Here is a 6,376-nt window from a genome sequence, read left to right on the forward strand (position 1 = left end):
CAGAGAGATAAAGGTCCTAGCAGAGAAATCCTGGCAGAGAAATAACAAAAGGTTTATCACTGAGAAGAGAATGTCTCACAGCAGGCAGGGGTCCTGGTAGGCAGCTATGCCAAGGGGAGAGTGGTCCCTTGGCATGAGATGATTCCTACTTCAAGCCTTCTGCAAATTATGAGTTTAAACAGATCCAATCATGCTCGAGAGCAATTTGGAACCATGCTCAAAAAGTTATCAAACTGTGCATATCTTTTGATCTAGCAGTGTTACTACTGGGCTTATATCCGAAAGAGATTTTAAAGAAGGGAAAGGGACCTGTATGTGCAAGAATGTTTGTGGCAGCCCTCTTTGTAGTGGCTAGAAACTGGAAAATGAATGGATGCCCATCAATTGGAGAATGGCTGAATAGATTATAATATACGAATGTTATGGAATATTATTGTTCTGTAAGAAACAAACAGGAGGATGATTTCAGAGAGGCCTGAACTGATGCTAAGTGTAATGAGCAGAACCAGGAGATCATTGTACATGGCAACAACAAGATTATACAATGACCAATTCTAATGGACATGGCTCTCTTCATATTGAGATGATTCAGACCAGTTCCACTTGTTCAGTGATAAAGAGAGCCATCTTTACCTAGAGAAAGGACTGTGGGAATTCACTCTCTGTTATTTACTTGCATTGTGTTTTTCTCAGTTTTTTCTTCCTCCTTGTTCTGATTTTTCTTAAGCAACAAGAAAATTGTATTAATATATATACATATATTGTATCTAAAGTGTATTTCAACATATGTAACATATATTGGACTATCTGCCAGCAAGGGGAGAGGAGGTAGGAGGAAGGAGGGGAAAATTTGGAACAAAAGGTTTTGCAAGGATCAGTGTTGGAAAATTACCCATGCATATGCTTTGTAAATAAAAAGCTTTAACAAAAAAAGGAAATAAAATGAAATTAAAAAAAAAACTAAAAAAAATTATGAGTTTAAAGTTGAATGTTTTTATAAGAAATCTGAGACTGAAGTTTCAATTGAATGAGATTCCCCTTCAATGTTGTCACTGCCCCCAGGCCTAGATTTCCGGTTGAATGAGACCATTTACTGGGAGTGGTCCTGAGCCAATTTTCAACTCAATAGACGCAGGGGTCCTCAAACTTTTTAAATAGGGGGCCAGTTCACTGACCCTCAGACTGTTGGAGGGCCACACTATAGTAAAAACAAAAACTTTGTTTTGTGGGCCTTTAAATAAACTTCATAACCCTGGGTGAGGGGGATAAATGTCCTCAGCTGCCCACATCTAGCCCGCAGGCCATAGTTTGAGGACCCCTACAATAGAGGGTGCAGCTAGTCCCACCAAGATAATAGAATGAAACTACTTTTCTTGATTCCCTGAGACGGGCCTCTCCCAGAGGAGAGTTTCTCCAGAGTTCAAGGAGAGTTTCTCCCCCCCCAAAGTCAGGAGAGTTTCAGGGTTCTCCCCATCAATATCATACCTTTCATATCATACCCCTCTTTTTTTGCAATAAATTTACCTGCTAGCCTTTCCCTGTTAAAAACAAAACAAAACAAAACAAAAACAAAACTAAAGAATTTCATCTTCCATCTCTGTGCCTTTGCACATCTCCTCTCCTCTTTATAGAACCTCTGACTTTCTTCAAATTATAACTGACAAACTATGCTCAAAAAGTTATCAAGCTGTGCATGCCCTTTGATCCAGCAGTGTTTCTACTGGGCTTATACCCCAAAGAGATACTAAAGAAAGGAAAGGGACCTGTATGCGCCAAAATGTTTGTGGCAGCCCTGTTTGTAGTGGCTAGAAGCTGGAAAATGAAAGGATGTCCATCAATTGGAGAATGGTTGAGTAAATTGTGGTATATGAACTTTATGGAATATTATTGTTCTGTAAGAAATGACCAGCAGGATGAATACAGAGAGGACTGGTGAGACTTACATGAACTGATGCTAAGTGAAATGAGCAGAACCAGGAGATCATTATATACCTCAACAATGATACTGTTTGAGGATGTATTTTGATGGAAGTGGACCTCTTTGATAAAGAGAGCCTTAATTGATCAAAGATGGACAGAAGCAGCTACACCCAGAGAAAGAACACTGGAAATGAATATAAACTGCTTGCATTTTTGTTTTTCCTCCCGGGTTATTTATACCTTCTGAATTCAATTCTCCCTGTGCAACAAGAAAACTGTTTGGTTCTGCACACATATATTGTATCCAGGATATACTGTAACCTATTCAACATGTAAAGGACTCTTGCCATCTGGGGGAAGGGGTGGAGGGAGGGAGGGGAAAAATCGGAACAGAAATGAATGCAAGGGATAATGCTGTAAAAAATTACCCTGGCATGCGTTCTATCAATAAAAAATTATTAAAAAAAAGTTAGAATACAGAGGAATAAAGCCTCACATTAACTCTGAAAAAAAAATTATAACTGACATGTCCTCCACAATTATGATCATTCAGCACTCTTGCTCACCTGAAATTATTTGTATGTATTTTGCATTTATTTCTCTGGGTACATGTTGTCTCCTACCAGTAGGATGCAAGCTCCTTAAAAACAGGATGTAATTTTTGTCTCTGTACCTTCAAACATCGTATGCAGTTAGTATTTAGTTAAAAAATATATATCTATTTAAACCAAGAAAGCATCACACTTTTGGCTATGGCTGTCTGCCTCTCTCTCCGTGTGTGTGTGTGTGTGTGTGTGTGTGTGTGTGTGTGTGTGTGTATACAATGAAGGAAGGAGGTGTTATCACAGCCTTTGGATTTTGCTGTTAGTGTACCAAATATAGAATAGTGAGATGCTTAGTAAATGCTATTCAATGATGATGAAATAACAGGGCAACTGAGGTTAGAGACTTATTCAGAGGATTATCAGCATAGAAGTAGAAGGAGTTTTGAAGATCATTTAGTCAGCCCCACATGGTTTAGTGGAAAGACCCTTGTATTTCAATCAAAAGACACTTGTCTCTGCAGCTTAGAACTTAAAGTGTCCTAATTTACATTTCTTTAATCAGTAGTCATTTGGAGCATTTTTTTACACACATCTTTATTTTAATAATAATAGGTTTTTGTTTTTCAAAATACATGCAAAAATAGTTTTCAATATTCATCTTTGCAAAACCTTGTGTTCCAAAATTTTCTCTCTCTTTCCCCATCTTCCTCCTCCCCCAGAGAGCAAGCAATCTGATACAGGTTACACATGTGCAAGTCTTCTAAACATATTTCCACATTTGTCATGTTGCACAAGAAAAATCAGATCAAAAAGGGAAAAAAAATAAGAAAAAAAGGAAGCAAACAACAACAAAGGTGAAAATACTATTACTAATCCACATTCAGTCTTCATAGTTCTCTCTCTGGATGCAGATGGCCCTTTCCATCACAATTCTATTGAAATTGCCTTGAATCACTTCGTTGTTGAAAACAGCCAAGTCCAACACAGTTGATCATCACATAATCTTGTTGCTGTGCACAATGTTATCTTGGTTCTACTCATTTCACTTTGCATCAGTTCATATAAGTCTTTCTAGGCTTTTCTGAAATCAGCTTGTTCATCATTTCTAATAGAACACTAATATTCCAATACATTCATATATCATAACTTATTCAGTCATTCCCCAACAGACTGACATTCATTCTGTTTCTAGTTTCTTGCCACTACAAAAAAGGGCTGCTACAAACGTTTTTGCACATGTGGGTTCTTTCCCCTCCTTTAAGATCTCTTTGGGATACAGGTCCAGTGGAGACACTGCTAGATCAAAGGGTATGCACACTTTTATAGCACTTTGGGCATAATTCCAAATTGCTTGAAAATGGTTCAATCAATTCACAACTCCACTAACAATCTATTAGTGTTCCAGTTTCTCCACATGCCCTCCAACATGTATCATTATCTTTTTCTGTCATCTTAGTTAATCTGAGGTGTAAAGTGGTACCTCAGTGTTCTCTTAATTTGCAGTTCTCTAACCAATAGTGAGTTAGAGCATTTTTTCATATGACTATAAATGACTTTAATCTCTTCATCTGAAAATTCTCTGTTCATATCCTTTGACCATTTATCAATTGAAGAATGACTGTATTCTTATAAATTTGACTCCATTCTGTACATACTTAAGAAATGAAAACTTTATCAGAGACACTGACAGTAAAAATTGTTTCTTAGCTTTATGCTTTCCTTCTAATCTTGATTGTATTGGCTTTGTTTGTGTAAAACCTTTTAAATTGAATGTCAGAATTATTCACTGAAGTATATTTCCACTTATTTGTTTTTTCTTTCATATGGCTTTTCCCTTTTGTTCTCGTTCTACTTTTACTATATGACTAATGTGGAAATAATACAACCTATATCAGATTGCTTAATACCTTTGGGAAGAGGAAAAGGAGAGAGAAAAAGTTGGAACTCAAAATCTTATAAAAGTGAATGCTGACATATTTAACATGTAAAGGACTGCTTGCCATCTGGGGGAGGGGGTGGAGGGAGGGAGGGTAAAAATCGGAACAGAAGCGAGTGCAAGGGATAATGTTGTAAAAAAAATTACCCTGGCATGGGTTCTGTCAATAAAAAGTTATTGTTTTAAAAAATAAAATAAATAAAATAAATTTTAAAATGAAAAAAAAAAGTGAATGCTGAAAATTATCTTTACATGTATTTGGAAAAAATAAAATACTATTAAGTAGGGGAAGAAGAACTTGAGTGTCCCCAGGAATATCACTTTATCTCTCCAGGTGATAGTTTCTTTATCTTTAAAATGAGGGAGTTAGATTAGGTGATCACCAAGATCTTGTCTAACTCTAAATCTCAAGATCTTTCATGATTCTCCCTATCTAAATCTCTGCAACTATCTTAGTGCCCTTCTGGAATAGTCACTCCCAAGGCTTGACTTCCACCTTTTCTGAATCTAGATGCTCAAGGCTCAAGGATAGAAGGTTGGGTCTGGACAAAATAAAACCAGACCCAGCACTCAACTTATTATACCACCTAGCTGCCCATCATAATGGTTAGCAAACCCAAGCTTCCTGTCCTTGTACTATTTTTTCAGATGAAGAATTCTGCTCCAGGGGATAGAACCAGGCCCTCTAGATTAGTGGAACCTATAAGGAACCAGATTTTGGCTAATGTGAGGAAGAACTTTCTAAAAATTTGAGCTGTTAATAATCAACCAGACTGCTTCACTAAATGATAAATTCTATCACTGAAAGTGCTCAGACAGGTGCTTGTTTTGGGAGCATATACACTAAAACTGGAACAATACAAATAATAGAATGGTCTCAAGCAAAGATGATGTAAATTTATATTTCTAATATAGTCTCTTTAAATATCCATATTCTTTGGCCCAGAGATCCCACTATTAGGAATGTACTCCAAGTAAGCCATTTACAAAAGCAGAATTCCTAAATAAACCAAAATACTTATAGGAACATTTTTGTGAGAGTAAAGGACTGGAAACAAAATAAATGCCGATTGATTGGAAGGAGGGTGAACAAACATTGATACGTACATAGAATGGAGTATTGCCATGCTGTAAGAAGTGACAAATATAATGAATCCAGAGAATCATGGAAAGACTTAAATGAACTGATGCAAAATGAAATAAGCAGAATCAATATACACAATGATTACAACAATATAGGTGGAAAGAACAACCACAAATCTATCAAAAATGGATTTTTCAAAATTATATAAAACAAGCAGTCTTGAAGAAGAGATAGTGAAAAATATTGGGGCTTCTTCACAGAGATGAGAGGTCCCAGGGTATGGATTGTGTATAGTTTGTTTTTTCCCCCCAATATATTCATCAATTTTACTGGTTTGTTTTTTTTTTCTCTCTTTTTCCTCCATTTACTTACAAAATTTCTATTGTTATATGGGATGGCTTTCTGGGAGGGGAAGGAAAAATGATACTGGAGGAAATTTAGGCAATTTAGTAACAAAAGATATAACTAAAACTTTTTTTTTGTTTTAGAAAGTTCTCAGAGGCACTTGCCAGGTACATTATATACAATGGATTTTCGCACTGGGTAAGAAGCCAGACGAAATGACCTCTAAAGTCCCTTCCAGTTCTAAGATTCTATCCCTCTCTGATCTGTTCTGGGCTCGGTTTAACTTTCCGGGGAGGCATATTTCTTTTGTTCTCTTGTGTCTGTTGCTCAGACAGGGCCGCCTGCCAAATGGGCCCCAGACTCAGGGCTCTGCCATCTCTCCTTTGTTTCCAGTGACTTGTAAAGCAGGCCCGGCTACTCCCACAGGATGCAGAGCTCCCCCCCCCGCCCCTCCCCACATACCTCAGAGTCCCTAAAGACACATTCTTTTCAATGCACTACTGAAGTCCGGCCTCCCCAAGTTAGCCACATCCAAAGTATCCAACG

The sequence above is a fragment of the Antechinus flavipes genome, chromosome 2, assembly GCF_016432865.1.
Source record: "Antechinus flavipes isolate AdamAnt ecotype Samford, QLD, Australia chromosome 2, AdamAnt_v2, whole genome shotgun sequence".
NCBI classification, from domain to species: Eukaryota; Metazoa; Chordata; class Mammalia; order Dasyuromorphia; family Dasyuridae; genus Antechinus; species Antechinus flavipes.